Below are 23,171 nucleotides of genomic sequence, written 5' to 3' on the forward strand. Positions count from 1 at the left end.
GAAGAGTCAGGACCAGGAACAGAGGAAAGCACGAGATGGAGGAAGAGCTGATATCGGTGTGCGCGTGGCTAACAATGAGTGACTGATTGTCGACCGGTGATATTTGATATTTGCTCGAGCACCAACGCCGAAAGAACGGATGAGCCATCCACGCGACACGATCCATGATCCACGCGACACCCGGGCAGCGCGCATGCTGCGCGCGCTGAGAATGAGAGACACGAGGCAAGCAACACGTCCGAGCCCGAGCCGCTTACTCATCTCACAACATGGATAATAATCCATCGCTGATATCTCGATGTTATCTTCGAAGCATCCGGAATTGCCTTCTTGTTTCTACGGACCGTCGCAATAGACGTCACAAGCCTGATTGATGAAAATTGTATTAGTCTAACATCCTATTGTCACATGGAAAGATAGCCCATAGATAGAAAGTCACCATGACACCCAACACAGGATCAAGAGCAGCAGAACACTGCGCTGCGAATTTAAGCATTATACTACGTGTTGTCCCATCAAAATTACAAGTAGAACACGATTTTTACCACTTTTACTGAAAGTAACTCCTGACAAAGATATTAACGTTTTCCGATGCATAGTCAAGTAAGGCGTCTTGTTAATGGAAGAACTATAATCCACACAAGTTAAATCGCACACTGAACAATAAGTGGATCGCGTTTAGCAAAAAAGGAACCAGCGCGATTGCAGCGTTTTCAAAATCGTGCTACTTCTTCGTTTCTTCTAAAAACTTAATTTAAATACAGTACTAAAATCAACACAATTATTTTCCTTTAAAATTGACAATTTTTTGGTGGGAAGAAAAAGTTATCAGATATTCCGGAAGGTTTTTTAGATAATTATAAAGATGCAACTTTTTTACAACACCGTAACCGCGCTGGTTCCTTTCTGCTAAATTCAATCCACCTGTAAGAGTCTTTGCAGAATGAGATACATTCGACAATCTGAATATCGGTGCCTCAGCTCAGCTATTGCACGTTGTTAACACTTTCAACAACACAGGGAGGGGAAAACACACAGCCCATTGAGGAGCCTCCTAAAACCGTTGTGTATCATCTATGATGACACTTAGAATTAGTGACGACAATGAAAATAGTTGTATTATACTTTGAAGAAAGATACAATACGGTGCTCGACAAGATGCGTGTGCGTTAGTGCGTTAGGCTGTTCGGCATCTCGAGTACAGAGTTGCATACGTTGTCCGCTAGGGGGCATACAAGTAGAGGTCAATTACAGGACAATGTACAGGGTGGGGCAAAAGTCTGGAGACGGCTGGATATTTTTTGAACGGCTGGAGTTAGAGAAACGAGCTTTGTGGTAAGCTCCTAGACCAAAAGAAACTATCTTTTGAGGGGGTCAAAATTTTTTGGGGGGGACCAAGGGGGGCCCCCCAGCCCCCCTAACTTTTTTTTTCAAATAGCAACCCCCATCTTGTGACACGTCATTCAAAAGGGCATAAAAAAAGAAAACTTTTGGCGCAAACCGGAAGTCTCTACCTATCATTGAAACAAAATGGCAGCCTGAAATCTGTCGAAAATCGGTATTCCGACTTGTATCAAAGATTCGACTTGGAATTTGGTACTTGGGGGTTTTTTGGGTCGGGAAAAACGAATTTGGCATTGAATTTCCAAAATCTTTGCCTCATTTCAAAATGGCGGCCTAAAACCGGTCGAAACCCGGTTTTTCGGCTGTTAATCAATGGAGTCGCTCAAAATAATTTTGAGTAATTTCCAATCTAACGCAAAATTCCAAATTCCAAAAACCTACTCCCTAAAAGGCGGCAAAAAATCAAAATTGATCATTTCGGCTTTAACCCACGCATAAGCTGGACATTGGTGTTTTAGAGAAATTAGTTATAGGCAAGAGAGACAGAGAGGAAAGTACATTCTTGCTACAATGAAAGAAATTAAGTCTGATATCTAGACCGTGAAGATTCCTACTGGTATCAATAAATGTCACTTTCGTTGCGAAAAGCGCAAGGTAGATCATAATCTTCCTGATCAAATTGGTGATGGTTGTCAAGATTTTACACTACTTCAGTTTTTCAGTTTCTCTCATGTTTATTGCGGTATACTTCTAACTTTCGGCCACCTTAAACAATACCCGTTGTGGCAACTAAGGTGCATCCTCTGAATCAAAGCTTAATCAGGATGCTGGTGTCGACGGCTGATAACATTTTCATTTTCAGCCTCTGTTTCTCTAATTTAAATCTGGAAATCAGCCCTAACTTCGTGTACGCCGGAAGATTTACTGAAAAGGCTTCCTCTTGCGGTCTAAGTTGTTTAAACGTGATTTTTTATTAAATTATCGCGGTTTACGGCATTCCGTGCAATTTTTTCCTTGAATCATGGCGAAACACAGTGAAAAAGAAAGAGTAACTCTCCTAATGATTCGTGGTTTCAGTGATAGAGAAAGATCTTACGACCAGGTGCGGCAAATTTTCAACCAAACGTTCAATCAGCGCCCTCCTATTTCAAAATCAGCCGTTGAAAAAACTGTTAAAAGATTTTCGGATACGGGTTCCGTGAAAGATCGTGTTCGAAGTGGTACACCCCTGCGTCCACAACTTCCCCGGAGAAAACTGAGGAGGTGCTCCTTACTTATCAGGAAAATCCACGAACTTCAACGAGAAATGCAGCTCAAGCGACCGATACTGATAAACGTTCTGTTGCGCGTATTCTAAAAAAAAACACAATTATTACCCCTACAAATGTCATAGTGTTTAGGAGTTAAATGAAAGACGACTATCCAAAACGCGTAGATTATTGTGAAAAACTTCGTTCGAAAATTGATAACTAACCAGATTTTCTTAACTTTGTTCTTTTCTCTGATGAGGCAACTTTTTATCTGAATGGTGTTGTAAACAAGCATAACGAAAGATTATGGACGGATGAAAATCCGCGGTGGTATCGTGAAATTCACACTCAAAACCCCCAAAAGGTAAACGTATGGTGTGGCATGATCGGTAGGCACACCATCGGGCCTTTTTTTATCGAAGGTAATTTAGATGGCGAATCTTATCTTACACTACTTCAAACTCAAATCATACCTGCTATTCAAAACTTGTTTCCCGGAGAAGATTTTCAAAGAGTATGGTTTCAACAAGATGGAGCGCCCCCACATTACAGTTTAATCGTTCGAGAGTATTTACACGCATCTTTTCCGAATCGTTTGATTGCCCGAGGCGTCGTAGGAAATATTTCGATCGCTTGGCCTGCACGGTCACCTGACTTGACCCCTTTAGACTTTTTCTTATGGGGACATTTAAAAGATAGTTTTCAAAGTTAAACCGCAGTCAGTGGTAGAGTTAAGAGAAAGTATTCGCCACGAGGTTGAAGAAAGTACACCAGAGATGCTGGCAAATGCAATTTTTGCAACGTTTGTTCGCTTAGGTCACTGCGAAATTACAGAGGGTCGGCAATTTGAACACTTGCTGTAAACTGGTAAGTTACCAAACAATTCATTATCCTTTTTTTTGCGTTGGATTGGAAATTACTTAAAATTATGTAATTGAAAATTGAAACATGTGGAAGAGAGGCAAAAGCGTGTTAAACCTTTCTATCGTGGACATTTTGGGAATAAAATTACCATATCCGTATTCCCCGAACTAAGAAACTGCCCCGATTTCATTTTCTGAGCGACTCCATTGATTAACAGCCGAAAAACCGGGTTTCGACCGGTTTTAGGCCGCCATTTTGAAATGAGGCAAAGATTTTGGAAATTCAATGCCAAATTCGTTTTTCCCGACCCAAAAAACTTCCAAGTACCAAATTCCAAGTCGAATCTTTGATACAAGTCGGAATACCGATTTTCGACAGATTTCAGGCTGCCATTTTGTTTCAATGATAGGTAGAGACTTCCGGTTTGCACCAAAAGTTTTCTTTTTTTATGCCCTTTTGAATGACGTGTCACAAGATGGGGGTTGCTATTTGAAAAAAAAAGTTAGGGGGGCTGGGCCCCCCCCCCCAAAAAAAAATTTAGATAGTTTCTTTTGGTCTAGGAGCTTACCACAAAGCTCGTTTCTCTAACTCCAGCCGTTCAAAAAATATCCAACCGTCTCCAGACTTTTGCCCCACCCTGTATGCAATGACACTATGTATATACAGGGTGAGCGAAAAGTCCCCGACCCCCCCTCTAACTTTTGAACGAATTGAGCTAAGGAAATGAAACTTTGGGAATGTTCCTATCTCAAAGGGGACCATCTTTTGAGGGGGTCAAAATTTTGGTCCCCCCCTACTTTTTTTTTTCAAATAGCAACCCCTATCTTGTGATACCTCATTCGAAAGAGCATCAAAAACTAAGAATTTTGGCGCAAACCGCAGATCAATATCTCAATTTTTGACCGAGTTATGATAGGTCAAAGGTCAAATTTGACCTATTTTCAAAAAATCATAACTCCGGTTCAAATTATCGTAAAGAAAAAAAAAACGGGAAAATTTACCAAATTGTGTTCGCTTTTACGTAAAAATTGCAGAAATCACTTCGATTTAATTTTAAGAGGGGGCTCGGACCCCCAAATACGTCAATTCGAAGGTCATTCAATTTTCCTGCAAAATAAGCCAATTTCCTCTGGATTTGCCTCCACATTATCTCAGTAAGGTCAAAATCAGTTCAACATTACGTTGGCAAGTCCCCAAATTTCGGGAAAAGTTAAAAAAACAAAATTTAACGGTCAAATTTAATCACCTTAAATTGGGAACAGGATGAACTTTTGCTACTTCAACAAGTCAAATCACGGAAGGAGATCCATGGTTGTCAGTTTCCTCCATCCGATGGGACTGACGTCCCAGTCAAATGCGTTTTTCAAGAAATGATCGATCCTCACCATTGCTTCATCTCCATATAATATTTATTAATGAGCAAGTGATGGCAAGCTCCGGTAACTAGGTTCTTGACAAAATTATTTTTGTCTCGAGAGCTTCCAAATTGTATACATCATAGTGATCAAATGTCCAACTACTCAGAAAAATGGCACACGCGTAGCGAGTGACCGGGGTTTCAGGGGGCACAGCCCCTTGGCTAGTCATAACGGACGCGCAAAGCGCGTGCAAAACGGCTAGTATTTAATAAATATGGCTCCTTGAGTCCATTTTCTAACGAATCGACTACTTGAACGTAAATCAGCCGCGCTCTTGACTGTTTCCCCCAAAAGTTTCCCTAGTCTCAAGTAAGTATTTGGTTTATTTTTTCCGGTCTGTGCACGCGTTTTTTTGCAGGCACGGCCACAGACCGGTGAAATACGCAGACATTTTTTTGACAGAGGCCGAAGGACATACCTATTTAATACTTTTCCACGGCATGAGTGGTGGCCCTGTTCTCCGTGCCGCCGTACGTCCTGAGAACGTTCTTATACGTGTGATTCTTATATCTTGACACTGAAGATATTAATGTCAGCTATCTGGCCCTAAGGTCCTCCAAACAATGGAAGATTGTCTCGCAGTCGCCGATTTCCATTTACATAAAATCCAGGCGTAAACTCCGCTTGCAACCGTAAAATCACTTGAGTACTTGAAATCCTGCTCGCCTCTCTTATAGCGCAGTGCTGCCGCATTCTATGAGCTTGGAGTAAGCATCCATCAACCCGATGAAAAGTAAACTTCGAACATCTACTGTCTGTACTGAAATGGCACAAAGACTTCTCATAATTCTCAAAGGGTGAAACAGTAGTTTGACCTAGAATTCATCAGGAAGGAACCATCCAACAGAGTAGGGTTTTCGCTCGGAAATTCTTCTTTTGTGATTCCCTTGTACTCCTTGGTAGAAGTAGAATCAGAATGTTTAATGTCGTCTGAACTACTATCCTTATAAGCTAGAGTTTCAGTTCTATCGTAATTAAAGTTATTTGTCTTACTTTTGAACAACTCAGACTCTCTGTCAGTGAACTTAAATTCTTCTTATTTGCTCTTTGTCATATCACAATTTAACTTAGTTGATTCGCCTGACTAAGTTTAGTGCGACTGGGCTCTGAAGACCTAGCAACCCGCAACCGCTCCTTTATCATCATAAGTTACTAAAAATTCAACTGACTTAGTGAGACTATTAGTTTGGTCCTAGTAAAGGCAAGGGGCTTTAGCTTGGCACCAAATATTTATCACCATATTGTCAAGAGCTAAGGGCTTTTTATTACAGGACATTAACCTGATTCTTTTCCTAACTGCTTTTAATGTTTCATAGACTGGGAGAGTTGAATTATTTGCGTCAGCTCCGAGTCAATTTTGAACCAGGCATATGCGTTTTCGTCCAAGAATAATTCTTGGTACTGTGCTGACTTAACTTCTACAGAATTAACATCCACAGGTAGCGCAACTGAGTCAGTATGTAGGTAGGCATCAGGAGAGTCATCAGTATCCACACAACTTTTTCCTAGGTTTATATGATCTTTAGTAGAGTTTGAACCCTCATCCTTACCAGAGTTCTTAGGATCATGATGAGGTCCCCCTTACTAAAATAAACCGCTTTTACTACAATTTTTGCCGTGAGCTGGGCATTTTCTGATTTTGTACCTTGTTACGCACTTTTTACAAAGGTATTATTCATTGCATTCTTGGTGTATATTTTTAGATGTGGAATGTTGCTATTTTTATTTAGTATACTTATTAGAATCATCTTCTCTAATTAAGGAGACCTGGAGCTTCTTCAATTTTGCGCTTGCTCATCTTGCGCGCACGACAAATCTTGAGGGTTTTGCCCAAGCCTAGATCAGTATTATGTAGGAGGCGTTCTTGGAGATTTTGGTCCGCTACACATAGAATGACCCGATTGACCCGGTCATGCAGCATCTCTTCCGTCTCTTTGTACTCGCAACTCTTAATTAGTTTGCGAGGTTCAGTAGCGAAGGCATCCAAGGTTTCTGCATCATATTGGAAGCGGGTGTTGAATTTAAAACGTTCCATCAGTACACTTTCCTTTGGGTCACAATATTATTCAAACACAGCAATTACCTTATCATAATTCTCCGAATCTTCATCAATTAGTGTGAACGTGTAAAATATTTCTGGGGATTTTTCTCCTATTACCTGAAGTGCTTAAGTAAAATGCCGCTTTGGTGATTAAAGCTTCGCTGTTATGACCAGAGACCTTCATATACTTACACCGCAAGAAATTGAGTTTAAATTTCCCAAAATTTTCCCGGAGGTTGCCCTCGAAAGACAGTGGCGAGAGGGGCTCAAACCGAAAACGCCACCCTTATGAGGCTGGATTAAGTTCAATTCAAGCTCTTGAAGACTAAGAATATCCAATAAAGTTTTGCAGATTAAATTCGGCGCACTTAACCCTTCGGTAGGTGCGCCTCTTCGAGCCAGATAACCTGGCGCGCCGAGGCATTTTGACCGCAATGTATGATCCTGCTTCTTCGGCAATACTGATGAGTTTTAATTGATCAATGTACTTAATCGTATATTTTCAACTATTTTTACACGACTTTATCTTTTTTCAGTTTTAATTTCGATCAATTTAACCACGGCTAAACCATCGAATTCTCAAAGAGGAAGTACCTACAAGTCAGTATACTTAATACAAAATTTTACAAGGAGAGCATTTATTTTCAACAGCTGCAACACACTATATTAAGGTAACTTTGAGTTTGGTAAACGTTTTCCTTGTGTTTCTTTCCTACTGATTATCAAAACAAATCGATTTTGTTGACATTTTTGAAGGAACGAATAAATTGCGTTCATGTAATTGTATTATTCAAATAATTTTAGGGAAGAACTATTGCAACACTATAAAATATGTCAAATACTTAGCGTAGGTAGAAAAGTGATCCGTGTGTAATTATTTAAGTAATACTCGAAAAATCACGCAACGTTACCGTTTGCTACCGGCAACACGACTGGGTGCGCCGCGGCAATCGGACCGCAAATATTTGACTCCCTTGGATTTGGGCCTCTTCTCCAGAAATTTCAGTGTTGAGAAAATTTTCAAATTGTTTCATTCGTTTTCCCCAGAGCGCCATCTAGGAATAATGAAAGCCCTATCCTAATGCTTGCAGCTCTTCAACCCGCGCGAAGCGAAAATTTAAAATTGCGATACAAACACCCGCGACGCGCCCACCGACGGGTTAAACGACCTATGTCAATTTATTTTTCGTGTCCGTTAGCATAGCCGGCAATGTGTAAAAGCGTAGGTCCTGGCTCACTTTTCACACCGTTACACCGCCCTTAATCGCGTATCCGCAGCGCCATGTTTCGAGATGACTCTCATTGAGAAGCTTGTAGGAAGCCAGGGGTGCAGAAAATGCGCGATCGCGCGCTCAGGTGGATGCGTGGAAATGTGGGAAGCCCCTAAAATGTGGAAGGGGGGAACATTTTGAGGGGCCATAAGTCGAAAATCAAAGGAAAACAGAAGGAAAACGTCATTTCTTTTTAGATTGGTGGAAAATTCTGTGGAAAACTGATGAGAAAAATGTGGAAAGCCGGCCGGCGGGCGCGTGAAAATGTGGAAGCTTGGAAGATTCCTCACTTCTGGTAGGAATTACAGTTAATTGAGAAGACCGAAAGCTTCGAACATACTGGACTTTTATGAACAAGCACGAACACGAGTCATAAGATGAGTAGGCTATATTGCAGTAGGAGCTCGACAAACGCACAGAGAGGAGGAGGGCCCCACCAGACTGTGGTAGCCCCTTTATCTGTATGCAATGATGGATACATCTATTGCTACAAGATTTGAGCTCGGCATAGCCTTCATCTCCAGGATGTACGATAATTGAAGGGTCTGGAGGGCAAGGTACATATGTGCAGTTCTTGCTATTTCGAGAAATACGTGTTTGAAGTTTCGAAATTACATGGGTCCTCATGGTGGAGAGTAAGTTCGAACTGACTTTTTGATGCTTAAGAATTAGAATTCGGTCGCGAATTTTTCACAAAATATGCATTAAGACTAATTTCACTTAAAATAATTGATATTTAATTTTTTTTTTCAAAAACTGCACTAATGCGCCTTGTCCTCCTTGCCCCTCAATTATGATGAAAGACTACATACACTAACACCCTCACCCTAATCCAGCGGCGATTCAGCTCCTGGATTGGAGTGCGGATCTAAGACGGCTTAACAGACGAAGCCATGTAAGCTGAGTTCATCTCTGTTTTATCTGAAACTAGCAGGAAACCCGTGCTACGCACAGGACTACCCCCACCACCAGAAATCACTGTGATTAGTCATCAGTTGCAAATCTTGTCTCTGTATTTTTATTTACTTTTCCAAAATTGGCGAGTCGCACTGACTTGATAAAAATGCAGAGATTAGTGGCATTAATCGTAGGATTTTTCTTGTAATATTTGCAAAGTATTAAATCATTATTTAACGGTCACTGTGTGTTAAAAACCTATAAATATTGGTAAAGTATTCGTGCATTCCGGTATTTGCCAAGTGATTGCAGCATTTCACTGGTCTGTGAAGCGTGGAGCCTATTAAGACGTTTATATCATCCTCACCTATTAAACTCTGTTGGTGAAGTTTTCATGTCCCATTGTTTTTAAAAATACTTTGAAGTTTATCCAGCGATATGTTCTCCTCTTCCTACAGTTTATGGTTTTTTTTTTTGGGGGGGGGGGGGGGAGGAGAATGGAGATGAGTCCATTGAGCACTACGTATGTAATTAATAAGGGGGGTAGGTTGGGTTACATAGTAGTATCATAAGGGAAAGGGGGTTCAAAAATGCCAATTATAAGTGTGTTAAGTAATTTGTATGAATGCCATGGTGAAGCTATTATAATTATGCATGATATTAATTTTAAAATTACAAGGAACAAAATGTTTAATGAATTGCTGAATTTGAAAAATTGACATTTCATTGTTTAACAATAAGAACATTGGAAGGCGATGAATAAAAAATTCGCAGAATTTTCTTTATTAATTAATAAAATTCTGTAAAATGTTAACGGAAATACCTTCTGTAGTATTTTGAAAGAGGAAATGGCAATCAGCATTTTTGAATCCTTAGGTGCCCACTTTTCAAGTTTAGGCGATGATATACTACAAAATACCCATTATCTCTATAGCTGTATTTTGATTGAATGATATAGGTGCAGGGTACCTAATTAAGGGGGTGCTAGGTCATTTTTCCTAAATTTTTTTTCCTACATCAGGTTTTCCTATTACTTTTTTCCTACTCGTTTTTTGTCCTATTACAGTAAGTCCTACGAGTGAGATGTCCCACTGGCTTTTTTCCTAAGGGTGTTTGTCCTAATAATTCAATAATAATTGAAACGTAAGCATGAGCAGAGTAGAGGGAACTTTTTCAGAAAGAGTAAAGTTTTCTCAGCGAGCCGAATATAAGTGCGTGAACAGGAGACATTACAACTTCTATACCCTCAATATAAGGAGGAGGATGAAGCTCCACTACTTACGGACATGCGGCCACAATTTTAACTTGTGAGGTACCTATGTTGTTTTTTCACTTTCTCGATCCCCTAGTTTTAAAATTGAATTTCGGACAAATGCCCCTAGGAAAAAAGCCAGTAGGACATCTCACTCGTAGGAGTAACTGTGATGGAACAAAAAACGAGTAGGAAAAAAGGATTAGGAAAAATTGCAGTAGGAAAAAATGTTTTAGGAAAAATGACTTGCCACCAATTAAGGGAAGGGTAAGAGAGCAGGCCTAGAATTCAACTGAAGAATTGTTTTCTAATTCCTTATTTACTGCCTTTGCAACAATATACGGGTGCGGCAAAAGTCCCGGGACGGCTGTTTATTTTTTAAACGGCTACACGTAGAAAAACGAATTTTGGGGGATGCTCTTGGGTCAAAGTAAGCTACTTCTTGACACTCCCAAAATTTGTTTGGGGGCCTCCCTAGGGGGGGGGGGGGGCAACCTTTTTTTTCAAATGGCAACCTCCCACTTGTGACCCATCGTTGAAAAGAGGATAAAAAGGGCGACGGCAAACTGCCACCCGGGTGGCAGTTTTCAAGAAATTTGTATGAAAACTGCCACCCGTATAAATTTGAAAACTGCCACCGGTAGTGAAAACTGCCACCCGTGTAAATTTGACAACTGCCACCCACATGAATTTCGGCGCACAGAGGGTCGAAGCGGACATTTAGAGATTTTCGGAGATCCCAGGTAAAGAAAAAAAGTAAGTGGGTGGATGCTGTCATCAAGCGATTTGATGAAAAAATCCCCAACAAAGAAGGCGAAGTGATGTCCCTTTATGACTTCATGAAAAAAGTTTCCACTAAATTCGCCAAAAATCCCACCAACCTCACGAAAAAGAAAGAAGGTAAAAGTCAGAAGAAAGTTCAAAAGGTAAAAAAGAAAAAAAAGAATAACAAAAGTAATGCCAAATGATGAAAAAAGCTCCTAGTAGTGATGTACTCTTTGACTGCAATTTTACTAAAATTTTACTACTTTTAACTATTTTTTACTATAAAAATACTGTAAATTACTGTAAAAATACTTTTTACAATTTTTCACTACTTTCAACTAAGAGTAATGCCAAATGATGAAAAAAGCTCCTAGTAGTGATGTACTCTTTGACTGTAATTTTACTAAAATTTTACTACTTTTAACTATTTTTTATTATAAAAATACCGTAAATTACTGTAAAAATACTTTTTACAATTTTTCACTACTTTCAACTAAGAGCCCATTGACCTCTTTTCACCATATTAAAAAATTTAAAAAAGATTGTATTAAAAAATAACTTTTAAACACGCCTATTAAAAATCATCACAGACACTGCTCAATTTCTTATCATGTGTTGATTTTCAGTAGACAGTCCTCAGCCTGTCCAAGTGTGAAGGAAAGTTTGGTAAACTGTGCAACCCCGCTCAGTCGCGCTCCTTGGTCAAATTTCAACGGGTGGCAGTTGTCACTACCGGTGGCAGTTGTCAAATTTACACGGGGGGCAGTTGTCAAGTCGGGTGGCAGTTTTAAAATTTATACGGGGGGCAGTTGTCCATGTTTCCAGGAAATGGGTGGCAGTTTACAGCCTCCCGATAAAAAAAGAAAATTTTTGGCGCAAGTCTCAGGTCGCCATCTTGATTTTCCACAAAATGGCGGCCGAAAATGGCTGAAAAATGGGTATCTCGGCTATTTATCGATGGGATCGCATACAACTTGGTATCCGGGGGTTTTTGGGACGAAAAAAACGAATTTGCCTTCAGTTTTTCTAAATAACCATTCCTTCCCAATATGGCAGCCTACAAAATGGCGGAAAAATTGTTAGTTCGGCTATTTATCAATGCAATTGCATAAAACTTGGTATCCGGGCGTTCATTGGGACGAGAAAAACGAATTCGGTATTAGTTTTGCAAAATTCTCACACTATTCTAAAATGGCGGCCAAAAATGTCATGAAATTATGGGTACTTTCGTAACTTACTCATTGATCACCAAGGGAATTCGGACCCGGAGAATTTCTGTTGAACTTTTTTTGAGAAACTGTCTATGAGCTGAAATTATTAGTCATTAGTCGATCGACTATCGATATGTATCGAATGGTAACGAGATTTCTGGCTAAAATTACATGCGTGCGTAAGAATGAAAGGGTGGTTTACCAATTTACTCGATCAAGTGTTCAAAATGACTGCCGCCGCCTGCATCTTCACAAACACCTATTCGAACGTACGCAGGTTCCTGCGCTTTGCAAATCATTTCGACTGGAATCTGCTGTATTTCGTTTCGGGTGCTTTGCTTCAATTCTTCAATATTCGCCGGCTTGACCTTGTAGACTCTGTCTTTGAGATAACCCCACAAGTTCCAAAAAATCCAAAGGGGTTAAATCCGGGGAACGTGGTGGCCATGCGATCGCGAGGGCACCGACGACACCCCTACCGATCCAACGATCCGGAAAGGTACCGTTCAGGTAGTTCCTGACAATAACGCTGTAGTGAGGTGGAGCGCTGTCTTGTTGAAACCACACTTCGTCAAATTCTTCGGGGAACACGTTTTGAATCGCGGGGACAATTTCTGTTAGGAGCAGATCTAAGTAACGTGGACCGTTTAGGTTACCTTCAATGAAAAACGGTCCAATGATACTATCACCAACTATACCACACCACACATTGACCTTTCGGGGTGTCTGAGTATGTGTCTCTCTAATCCAGTGTGGATTTTCATCAGTCCAAAACCTGCCATTGTGCTTATTGACAGCACCATTGAGGTAGAACGTTGCTTCATCCGAAAAAGCCACTTTCCTAAGGAAATTTGGTTGCACGTCACATTTCATCCGAACTTGTTCGCAATACCGCATCCGTCTTTCAAAATCGCCGTCTACCAGTTCCTGGACGCCATGACACTTGTATGGAAAATAGTTGTGATCTTTCAAAATGCGTCTCACGGAACGGTCATCAATCCCGGTAAGTTGAGCTGCTCTTCGAGAAGAGGCTCGCGGAGTTTCGATGTAAGTTAAGAGAACTTCCTCGGTTTTCTCGGGAGTCACTGTAGATTTCGGTCTACCACTTCGCGGGTTGTCTTTTACGGAACCTGTATTGGAAAAACGACGAATAGTTCTTTCGACGGTCAATTTTGATATGGGAGTGCGATCCAAAAAAGTTTCATTAAAAATGAACCGCACTTGGTCATAAGATCTTTGCCGGTCCCCGAATCCACGGATCATCAGCAAGGTGATTCTCTCCTTTTCACTTAATTTATTTTCTGCCGTAACAAAGAGCAAAAATTTTGACTAGAAAACTTCTAATAAAAAACCGCACCACGAAATCGGGGGGGGGGGGGGGGATACCGCGTGAACTTTCGCTTACTGAACCTTCGGTAGGAAAGAAAACGTGTAGGACTGAGGCGAAAACACCGATCTATTAATTGACAATACGTTATCAATTTGTTTCCAAAATCAGGTAGGTGTTTTGGAAAGTCTATCCCACCGTTGCCAAATAAAACATCACTTGTGCGGCTGAAAATGCAATACCTGAATCTTGCCACAATCGGAGGTAAAGATGCACCAGATTAGACAACGTACAGTTATCAGATCAGCGGAGCAAATGCGTTCTTATCTCGAGAAACTTGTGCTCAACATGGGATCCTCAGTATCTCATCTCAATATTACACCTGCAGAACCCTTCCAGCAGCGGCTTGCACTGCTTGGAAAATAGGAAACATAATGTACAATGACCAACTTAGAGTACCTGTATAGCGAGAGTATGGACAGATGTGAAACTCCGAAAATCCATCAGGCCTTCACCGATGCTTCTGCGAATAGTTAGGGCCCAGAAATGCAGCCAACCTATGAATTTCAATTATCCAGAACGATTTACTAATACTATTGTTCCGAACCGTCGTTTATTAAGCACGTGTTTGACTCAGTTTTTGCATAAATTTACTCAATTTCGCGGAAGAACGCTCATTTCTGTACATTCTTTGCCATCATGGTTAGAATTGTAATCTGCAGACTGGCAGTGAAATTTTGTGCGTTAGAAGTTGGTTAGAAGGGTGGCTGCACTTTTGGGCCCTAAGCCCTCCATGAAGCGATCTGTCCATACTCTCGCTATACAGGTACTCTAGACCAACTCATCGTCAACAGAACAGCCCCCCCCCCCCCCTCCCCATGGGAAAGCAGTCCAACTTTTTAGGATTGATGGTTCTACTGTTCGTCGAATTCTGATATCTCCCGGCTTTTTTCCGTGTAAGAATCATCACTATTTCTCGCAAAACAAACTATTTCGGATGAAGAAGTTTATCATTAGGATCTTAAATATTTTTTTTTTTTTTTTTTTTTTTTTTAAAAAAAACAAACAAAAAAAGGGTTTTATAGATTCAGAAAACCGGTACTCCCTTGTTTTCGGTCCGGAAATACTCCCAGTATCAAATTCCACCAAAATTTGTCGGTTACAACAAACTTCTGTTTTCTCCTTAATTCCACGGTAATCAATGGGTAGGTTACGAAAGCTCCCATAATTTCATGACATTTTTGGCCGTCATTTTATAATAGTGTGAGAATTTTGCAAAACTAATACCGAATTCGTTTTTCTCGTCCCAATGAACGCCTGGATACCAAATTTTATGCAATTCCATTGATAAATAGCCGAACTAACAATTTTTCCGCCATTTTGTAGGCTGCCATATTTGGAAGGAATGGTTATTTAGAAAAACTGAAGGCAGGTTCGTTTTTTTCGTTCCAAAAACCCCCGGATACCAAGTTGTATGCGATTCCATCGATAAATAGCCGAGATACCCATTTTACAGCCATTTTCGGCCGCCATTTTGTGAAAAATCAAGAGAGCGACCTGGGACTTGCGCCAAATTTTTTTTTTTTACCCTCTTTTCAACGATGGGTCACAAGTGGGGGGTTGCCATTTGAAAAAAAGGTTGCCCCCCGCCCTCCCCTAGGGGGGCCCCCAAACCAATTTTGGGAGTGTCAAGAAGTAGCTTACTTTGACCCAAGAACATCCCCCAAAATTCGTTTTTCTACGTGTAGCCGTTTAAAAAATAAACAGCCGTTCCGGGACTTTTGCCGCACCCATGTATGTACGGAAAGTTATCTGAAACGGGCTGTAAGGTGAAAAAATTTTCTTTTTCTGACATAGGAAGATTATTCACATGTTGAATTTTACAGGGCCTTTGAAAGTTCAGCCCCCCTTTAATTTTTGATCGGTTGTGTTTAGCCAAATGAAATTTTTGCAGTGTTCCAAGGTTGCTAGGAGATACATTTCTGCATACTTAAAATTTCGGATGCGGCGCCTTCAGGCTGCTTGGCGGATCAAAACTCAAAATTTTCGAAAGGCAACCCCCATTTCTAATGGCAATTTCAAACAGAGGATAAAACTGCATTTTTGAGCTGAAGTGAAAGCCTACGACATTTTTCGCCGCGATATTTGCGATCAATGTTTAAAATGGGTCTGTTTTCAGGAAATTGTGTGCGTAGAGTGAAAAATCTTAGGGAACCATACATGTGATTCTAATGTTACGTGGGAGGGGGGGGGGGGGGTTTCTGCCCGCGCGCGGAGTAGTCGATGGGGCTGATCTGCGACCTTCAGTGTCGGAAGTTGCAATTTTTCCTGAATGTTTTGCAATATTGAACATCGGAATCACAAGTTTGATTCTTTAGGCTTTTTCAATCAGCGCACACGATTTTTTTAAAACAATTTTAAATATTGATAGCAAATATCCCGGCGAAGAATATCGTATAGGCTTCCACTTAAGTTCATAACGGCCAAAAAGCGACCCGGCGGGGATTGTGCGAAATGTTGTGGTATGATTGTGCAGGTCATTTTGGACCTACATCTGGCTGATTTTAGGCGAAACCCGCAGGAAATTGCCGTTACCATTTTTTAAGTCATAACATTCAAATTTGCCTAACTTTCGCAAAAAAGCAGTTACAGCTCTCGTACTTATATAAAAAAACGCAGAAAATTACACTCTATTTAATTTTATTTGAGTCCATTGTTGCCAGGTTTTGGCCTTTTTCTTTAATTTTCATAATCATTAAAAATCACGTACCGCCTGAAAGTGTGATGGGGATTGAATAAGAAGCTGTCGAAATTATTGTTCGTTCGATTCCACATCCATTGATATGTTATACTTTTCGGAGAGGTTTGGGGAATCCGAGTTAAAGCGATTTAAAAATTTGGCAACACGCCCGACACCCGATTTTGACGCTTGTTTAGGTACGATTCGCACAGATACGATACGCACTCGGTACAACGTAACTCGATAACTCGTCTTTGTCGGGCAACTCTGCCGTTGCAGCTAGATAGAAGATACCGTCGATTCGATAAATCGACAGTACCAACACTACCAACTATAGAATAAGGCTGGACGTGATTCAATGATTAATACATTTCTTTGTGATTGCGGTGGCAGTCTCCTTGAAAACTGGCAGCCCCGCCTCCACGTAAATTCCTACGAAATTTAGGAAATGCTGTGAAAATTGTCATGTCGTAAATAGTCAGTTTAGGTAAAAATCTGTAGCTGGCCGTGATTATATGAGTAATACGTTAAATTGTGCATGATCGCAGCGGCGGTTTTCATCGAAAACCGGCAACACCGCCGCTCTTTGAATTCCTAAAAATCATGTGAAAGTTTTAAAGAAGCGCAAAACAAGAATTGACTTTCCTAATTTTGCTTGATACAGGCGTTCTGTTTCAACACGGAGTCGCGAAACGTACCTAAACAAGCGTCAAAATCGGGTGTCGGGCGTGTCCGAAACAGAGAAGCCCCAGATTTTCCCGTGCTTAAGAGAGTCGCCCGGGAACGGATGCACGCGAGTCGGAACTCGGGAAAATCGCGGCGTCTTCCTCAGCACGACACTGAACTCCTTCTATCTTTCCCGCACCCGTTGCCCTTACGAGAAGAACATACGTAAAATGAATCAGCTGTCCTCCAGCGCGCGACGCCGAACTCATCCCATCTCCCTCGCTCTCGCTGTCGCACCCGTCGTCCTTACGGAAAAAGCGGCGACTCCTGGTCAGGCCCGCCACAAGGGGGGGGATACTGGGTCCTCGGTACCGGGGCCCGGGCCCTGGAGGGGCCCGTGACGCAGGTGACAAACCACTACGAATTCATGTGTAACCCTTGTCTCGCAGGGAAAAGTGAAAAAAATTACCCTAAAAATTCCGCAAAAGGTGAATAAAGTTTCAAAAACACGCTAGGGCACCATAAAATTTTCCTTACTTTTTTAGAGATTTTCAAGATTTTGAGTATATGTAGAATGATATTTTTAGTAACTGTGTTTCATTTTCTTCCGTTGTCGGATGCTAAGAGGCTCCTTTCTGGGCATCCTCGACTTCAATGGCTTAACTCCCTTGCCATAGACGTACGAAAGGGGAGTCCAGGGGGGCCCGGCTCCCCATAGAATTGAAAATTATCATCTGCCCCCTCAAAAAAAAATTTATAGATGTTTTGAATGCAACAATTCGAAAGTTTTTGTTGCTGAAAGTAAACAAAAAGGCGTAATTATTCTGCAGAAATTGATGGAAAATCTCCATCATAAGAGCTTCATAATGCGTCCAAATAGATTTAAAATTTAAAAAATTTCCCGGGGGAGGCCCCCCGAACCCCCCCCCCCCCCGTGCTAGGGGCCCGGGCCAGAAAATTGGTACCGGGGCCCGAGATGGGATGTGGCGGGCCTGCTCCTGGTCGCGATATCCTGCGATCTGACGGGCGGATTGCGAAATCCTCCCATATCAGGCGCCTGGGAGTGAGATCCCCGTGCTGAATCTCAGGGTATGACGCGACCAACCGTTTCCGAGATCCGCTGATACGTGAGCGAGCAATCAATGCAAGACTCTTCCATTAGTATGGATAGACTAGGGGGCTATGTCCCCTGGCCGCTGCGTGGCCCATCCCCCAGAGGACGCTCCGCGCTCTCCTAGGCTCGCGTCAACATAAGAATGAGTAAAAACAAGCAGCAACTCCAGCGCACTGCCGCTGGAGAGCGGCTCTGGGCCGCTCATGTCCAAGACATATATAAACTACTAGCCGTGTTCAGCTCGCTGTGCGAGCTGTCACGCCTAGCCGGGGAGTGCCCCTGGACCCCCAGTTCCTCACTTCGCGATGAACTTGCGACTCGTTCCGCGAGCTGCCCCTCATAGCTATTAACTTTTAAAAGAACGAATTTACTTTTTTTAACGAAGCATGATGAATAGTGGCAAATATGTTATCTTTGCCCTCATCCACAATCAGCAGACTTAGCATTTTAAGCCACGGCCGCCATATTGGATTTTGAAATTTTGAAAATCTGACCAAAAATTCCATTTTCCTGTTGAAAAATACCTCCGGATACCGAGTTTCACGAAAATCGAGTGAACAGGACCCGACTTAGCATTTTAGGCATTAATACACTACAGCGCCGCAAGGGACGAATCCGTCTATGAAGTAGTACGACTAGGAGGCTTCAACCACGGCATTCTTCCAAAAAAGCGCGAAAACTTGTCGTTTTCAAAATTCAGATTTTAAACGTTAAGTACATTTTTTCTCAATACGAGATTACAGCACAGACCAGTTTTGAATTATTATCGACAGTATCACCATGATTCCAAAAATACAATACACAACATAGCATTCGCTCACAAGAAAAATACAATGAATTAAAATAAAATCATGGCAAGGTCCACAGCCGAAAATGGCGACGATTCCCATCTAGCAACTTGCGCTCTAACCAATGGTAGATGTACCATTGGTAACATCCACTGCAGAGACTGATCGGACTAGCAGCTCTAGGTGCTAGCACCAGAGCCGCTAAAATCAAAAGGTTATCATACCTGACTCCCATTTGTCCAATCTCCCCCTGGCCTGGAGCGATTGGACCAATAAGAATCGAATGAAAAAATCGGAAAAAACGGAATGTATAGCGTTTCGTCGCTTTTGGATAGTCTGTAGCAAGGAGCATACCTTCGATTCACTCACCCTATTTACAGGCCAATATTCAACATTTCCCGTTTAGTTCAAATTTGCCCCCCCTCCCTCCTCCCAAGCTCTCTGGTTTCCTTTCATATAAAAAACCTGAGTCCTATTTTCAAAATCTTATCAGAGCGGGCTTATAAGGGGCTTATCTACTTGTAGATAACCACAAAAATCATGGAAATCGGCCCAGTAGAACGCTCAAACGAACTATGACGAAAAATAAAAATTTACATCGTTTAAATGGGGAAATTCGCAACTTTACCACGTAATATAAAAAAGCCTGGGTTGTATTGGCAAAATCTGAATAGAGCGAGCTCATTTAGAGACAATTGCCCGTCGATAGCCGCAAAAATCATGAAAATTGGCCTCGTAAAACGCTGGAACTGAGCGTTACCAGACATGCAAATTTAGGAGGTATCGGAGCCTATGGTATAGATAACGGAAAATAACCGAGCTATACTACCCTAGCCGATCTAAGTCGATCGTAGGAATTAGGAGGGACTAAGTGTGAAAGACTTCTTCTTGTAAGGTGTTCTTTTTATTGTTATAAATGCACCTTAGCTGCTCCGGACGCCCTACGGGCGCCCTCCACAGCTATCAATGGTGGTGCAGTGGCTTAATTGGAATCGGAGTAATTAGTTGAATCTATTTAATAATGATGAATAAAATGTCTGTAACAATAAGTGTTGTTAGCAATACGCAATACTGCAGTTAATAAGTCAGGGTCAGTCAAGCCGCAGAGAATAAGATGCCAGGATATCAAGAAGCTGTGAAGCGGAGCAGCCGAGGGATTGCGAAGGAATGTGGGTGGCGAGTGACGAACGACGATGCGACCCAAACCTCCCTCTTTTAGGTTGGTGGAAGGAGAGCTATACGAAAGAAAACGGAGATAGCCGAAAGAACGTGGCGGGAGGGGTGGCTGAGACCGTAGAGGGGGGGGGGGGTACCTAGGAACGGGCACGCTCGAAACAGCTGAACTTTACTTGTCGATAAAAGTAAGAAAATTTGAGAAAATCGAAAAAACAATTACAGCCTGCAAATCTACAGATCAGAAGCTTTCATATAAAAAAAAAAAAAAACATGCAAATCGGTCCGGTGGTTCTCTCAAAGTTAATGTCTCAAAATGCGGACTTTAGTCTGAATAAATGGGAGAAAATTTGAGCCCAGCTAAACTTCACTCATCGTTAAAAGTAAGAAAATTTGAGAAAATCGAAAAAACAATCACAGCCTGCAAATCTACAGATCACAGGCTTTCATTTAAAACAAAAAGCATGCAAATCGGTCCGGTGGTTCTCTCAAAGTTAACGCAAAAAGATTCGGACCTCCGTTTTAATACATTGGAGAAAATTTGAGAAAATTATAGGAGAACATTTGAAAAAATCGAAAAACAAATTACAGCCTGCAAATCCACAGCTCAGAGGCTTTCATTTAAAAAAAAAGATCAGGCAAATCGGTCCAGTGGTTCTCTCAAAGTTAACGCCCAAAGATTCGGAACTTTGCATTTTAATATATAGGATAGTTGTTCTACTAAGTTGCCCCCGGTCATTTCCATAATTTCACTAATTTTTCTCTCTCTCTATGATGGGAAATGGCTCTCTCTACAATCTGATGAAACTTGGATATGTTGCTCAGTTAGTCATTCTGATCAAAAGTGCTCATGGGCCGAAAGAGATCCCACGAGTGGTTTCCGAGATATTCGCCGTTTTATGTGCGTAAATTGAGGTTTCGCTGGCCGGACCATTGTGCGGCGCTTCTTGTGCCCTTCTGTTCCAGTCCACTCCGGCCGCTCTCCGCTTCCCCGTCACCCATACCCGAGGCTCGGACTCCGACGCTCACGGTGATAAGACCACCTGGCTCGGCGACAATTCGCAAATCCCCGCACCTTTGCAACAGGCCCATTCCTCGACTGAGACCGTCTATTGCTCAGACGATGATACCACTATTCGACCACGTGGGAGTTTTGGTTGCCTACACTTATAATTGAAGGCAAACTGCCATTTCACGACGAAACCGCATTCAACCACGTGGAAACACGTGTTGCCTACCTTGACTTTGAAGGCGAACTGGAATGGCGTTAATGTAACATTTTCCTGTTTGGTAAAATTCTAGTTTTTAAGTGGGTTCCGAGTTACCACCCAGATAAGACTACCCGGGCTAGTGATGATGAACAAAGTCTCATAAGCGTCGGAGTCCGAGCCTCGGGTATGGGTGGCGGGGAAGCGGAGAGCGGCCGGAGTGGACTGGAACGGAAGGGCACAAGAAGCGCCGCACAATGGTTCGGCCAGCGAAACCTCAATTTTCGCACCTTAAACGGCGAATATCTCGAAAACCGCTCGTGGGATCTTTTTCGGCGCATGAGAACTTATGATTAGAATAACTAGCTGAGCAACATATCCAAGTTTCATCAGATTGTAGAGAGAGCCATATCCCATAAGGTCTGAGCGGGGTTCTTTCTGCTTCCAATTCAGATTTTTAATTCTTAAATTTTTTCAATTTTGTCTAAATTTGACGTGTATCTATACAGTTTTTCTCGTTTTCAATATTGTAATGTAAAATAATTATTGCTCCTTTGAAACCCGAAACTTTCGAAAATTGGAACATTTTCAATTCAGCGCACTTTTAAAAAAATATAAGTGTAACAGAAAAATTGATTAAAAAATAAAATTGTTCTCCTGGAAACCATTTTTCATGGAAAAAAATATTGATCAAAATCGGATCAATGGCAACCGAGGGACAGCGCTTGGAAAACCCCGAAATGGCGAACTTTAAAGCCGCCATCCTGCGCCAGTCGCGTGTCTCAGAGTGTTGTCCCTTTCAGAATTACTCCTGAAGGTACTACCAATGAGCCTTTATTGCGGCATTACAGTGGTCCAAAGGCAATGTCGGAATTTTTCGGTCTTATTTCGTTTCGTCGAAAAATTCGTTTTCCGGAAAATGTGTAATTTCTAGAAAAAATTTGAGGTCATATCCGGCTTTAGCAGGAAAAATTGAGTGGGTAATGTTCTATTGGCCACCTCAAAAACATTCATATACCCCTCCTCATAGCGGTAAAACAACTTAAACATCTAAAAAACGCTAAAGAAGGGTAAAATGACGGTGATAAATCTCAAATAAATACATACTTAGGTCTGCATCTGAAAACAAAGCTCAAAATATGGTAGAGGTTTTACAAGTAATCTTTTACGCTGAGTCCGAAAATGATATCCATTTTTCTTTATTCCATCAGGTTTTTCCCGAAAATCGATATTCTTGTATAACAGAAGGTTTTCCGGGGAAAACTTAATTTTCAGGAAATTAACCTCAACATGTGACGGATGTTTTTTTTCTGTATTTTTTAACTTTGAGTCCGAAAATGATGACAAAGTTGCTCCAATGTATCGGTATTTTCCGGAAAATCGATTTTCTCATAAAAAACAGGGTGTTCCCTGTTTTTTCTTTCCATTTTCAGGAAAGCAAAGTGCAGCAAATGTCAAGCTCCCATACTTCTTCAGACATTCGGCCGCTGAGTTAAGAAACGACCCGTTTTTTCGTAGAAATTCACAAGTTTTTTAGGGTACCGACGTTTCCCTGGAAAATCCTTTTTCTTTACGGGAACAATTTAGTTTCTCAGAAACTCCTAATGGAATAGAGGGAAACGGTTATCATTTTCCGATTCAACGTTAAAAAAATATATCAAAAACATCTATCACAAGTCGATCTTTTTTTCCTAAAAATTGAGTTTTCCACGGAAAACCCTGTTTTCTTACGAGAAAATCGATTTTCCGGAAAATACCGATACATTGGAGCAACTTTGTCATCATTTTCGGACTCAAAGTTAAAAAATACAGAAAAAAAACATTCGTCACATGTTGAGGTTA

The 23,171-nt window shown here is 41.4% G+C and overlaps 2 protein-coding genes across 2 annotated transcripts in view; both read left to right on the plus strand.

Moving 5' to 3' along the window:
• The window catches only part of LOC109037207 (uncharacterized), a 114,045-nt gene extending 106,457 nt beyond the window's left edge, over window positions 1-7,588 (plus strand). Inside the window, exon 11 of the mRNA XM_072299532.1 lies at window positions 7,454-7,588. The gene's annotated coding sequence lies outside the window, so the exon portion shown is untranslated. The remainder of the gene's footprint in view (window positions 1-7,453) is intronic.
• Window positions 7,454-23,171, plus strand: part of slf (C-type lectin domain-containing protein slf) — a 117,029-nt gene continuing 101,311 nt past the window's right edge. Inside the window, exon 1 of the mRNA XM_019051757.2 lies at window positions 7,454-7,588. The gene's annotated coding sequence lies outside the window, so the exon portion shown is untranslated. The remainder of the gene's footprint in view (window positions 7,589-23,171) is intronic.

Source organism: Bemisia tabaci, chromosome 1, assembly GCF_918797505.1.
Source record: "Bemisia tabaci chromosome 1, PGI_BMITA_v3".
NCBI lineage: Eukaryota > Metazoa > Arthropoda > Insecta > Hemiptera > Aleyrodidae > Bemisia > Bemisia tabaci.